The 2,394-nt window shown below is 51.2% G+C and overlaps 1 non-coding gene across 1 annotated transcript; it reads right to left on the bottom strand.

The window, feature by feature from the left end:
- Nucleotides 1–494: 494 nt before the first annotated feature.
- Nucleotides 495–567, bottom strand: TRNAQ-CUG (transfer RNA glutamine (anticodon CUG)). The gene has a single exon. It is a non-coding gene; the product is annotated as a tRNA-Gln (tRNA).
- Nucleotides 568–2,394: the final 1,827 nt, after the last annotated feature.

A 2,394-nucleotide genomic window follows, 5' to 3' on the forward strand; every position in this document is an offset into this window, starting at 1 on the left:
TCGGGCTCCCTGCTCCGCGGGAAGCCTGCTTCTCCCTCCGCCACTCCCCCAGCTTGTGCTCGCACTCTACTCTTTCTGACAAATAAATAAATAAAATCTTAGAAAAAAAAGTGATGCGACCATCTGTAGCCCTGGGAGGTACAGTCCAAGGTCTGATGTAGTCAACCTGTCAGGAGCGAGCAGGGTCAATGGCCCATGCAACTCGGCCTCCTTTGTTGCAAGAGTCACAAGTCTGGTTTCTGCATCAGAAACATAGGGTCCTGTGCTTTGTGCCCAGTCCCTGATGGCAGATGTGTTGCCACGTCCGATGGCAATCTCAGTAGTGAAGGCTTAATCAGCAGCTTGATTTTGGTTGGTCTCACTGGAGAACGGACCTTTACTGTGGGCATCTCTGTGAGTGACCCCGACAGTCCCATAAGTGTCCATGGTTGGTTTGCACAGTTTGTGACCCCAAAGAGAGGTGTCTTTTTGTTTTTTTTTTTTAGTAATCCCTACACCCAACATGGGGCTCAAACTCATGACCCCGAGATCCAGAGTCACATGCTCTTCCAACTGAGCCAGCCAGGTGCCCCAAGAGAGGGTGTCTTTAATCTACCAGCCTGTACTCTTTCAAGAGGCAGATCAAATGGCTAGGCCATCAGCAACAGCCCCGGAGTCAGTAAAAATATGGTAAGTTTCATCAAGGGGCGGGTTGGGCGGACTTCTCAGAGCAGCTGAGTCCTGCTGGTTCGTAGTAGTTCTGAGGAGCAGGGAGCCCAATGCGGGGCTTGATCCCAGGACTCCGGGATCATGACCTGAGCCGAAGGCAGATGCTCAACCGACTGAGCTGCCCAGGCGCCCCGCAGACCCTATCAATTGGATTCAGGCTCTTTGTGTTCCCTATGGGAATATGGACCAAGGAGTGAACAGCAGCTCTAGGCCTTTCTGGCTGGGAGGAGGGAAGGGGGAGGGGACAGGACTGGAGGAGGCCGGCTTGAGGGAAAGGGCTGGAGGCTTTTTCTCCTTCATCTTCTAGCCCCAGGAGGTACCTGCCCATCTGTCTCCTCCCCATGTGCCTCCTCACAGGCCACTGCTCTAGCCAGGACACCTCAAGCCCTGGGCTGTCTCTGTGACCAGCGCCCTCTGCTGCCAGACGACCAGGTGGGATGGTGACTGGGATGTTGGTTGCCAACAATCCTAAGAGTTTGAGTCCCTCTCCCTGCAAGTTCCCCCCACATACTCCTTTTTAAAGCGGCTGAAATCCTGGTAGAGGAGGAGGCAGTCATTTGGGAGTGTGGAAGGCAGGGAGAGGTCTGTACCAGTAAGCAAAGCTGTTCATCACTTTCAGTTCTGAGTGGCTGCCCATTTGGGCTCAACAGATGAACTTCTGACGGTTTTCGTTACCTAAAGCTGTGCACCCACGTTCTGACACTGTGTATTTCAGCTTTGGTGACCCCTTGAATCAGCCACCATCGTCCTATTCCCTTCTAACTTGGGCTCTATGGCTTGCTGTCCCACTGTCATGATAACATCCCTTGCTCTGCCCACCCAGAGGAGAGGGATCAAGAACTAAGGTCCCCAACTTAGGGAAAAAGAGATCACACTTGTAGTTACCAGAAACAGGGGTGGTGGCAGGGGAGATTGGAGGAAGGTGGTCAAAAGGGACAAATTTCCAGTTACAAGACAAATAAGTACTAGGGATGTAATATACAACATGAGGACTACAGCGGACACTGCTGTGTGACTCATAGGGAAGCTGTTAAGAGAGTAAATCCTAATGTTACTCACCGATATGTCAGAGCCACTAACTGGAAAAATGAACAGGTGAGCCCTGGTGTGCATGCTGCGGGGCTAACTGCTCTGGACTGGGGAATCCTGACGAGGCTGGACACATCGAGAGCACAGCTCCTGGCTGAGTTCGCCAACGTTGTTGCCCAATAAACTCAGATAAATTCATCGCAGGAGAAGCCAATAACTCAAGAGATGAGGGTTTGGGAAAGAGAAAGGGAGAAAGTTATTTCAGGTGCTGGCATCTGGGGGTCGGTACGTGTTCAACCCATGATCATGGGCACCGAAGGGGGCCTGTTGGGTGTGGTATTCTAGGCATCCCATTACTATCAGGGCTTTTCTGGTGTGGCAGTTGGAATGTTCTGGTCATTGTCAATGCCTCAAGAAAATGCAATAAGAAATAAGCACAATGGGTTTTAGTTTGAGCATGAGTTAAGTGGTCTTGACTATTTCTTTCTTTTTTTTTTTTTAAAGATTTTATTTATTTATTTGAGAGAGAGAGAATGAGAGAGAGAGCACATGAGAGGGGGGAGGGTCAGAGGGAGAAGCAGACTCCCTGCCGAGCAGGGAGCCCGACGCGGGACTCGATCCCAGGACTCCAGGATCATGACCTGAGCCGAAGGCAGT

Source organism: Leptonychotes weddellii, chromosome X (assembly GCF_054177405.1).
Source record: "Leptonychotes weddellii isolate Sample4059 chromosome X, ASM5417740v2, whole genome shotgun sequence".
NCBI lineage: Eukaryota > Metazoa > Chordata > Mammalia > Carnivora > Phocidae > Leptonychotes > Leptonychotes weddellii.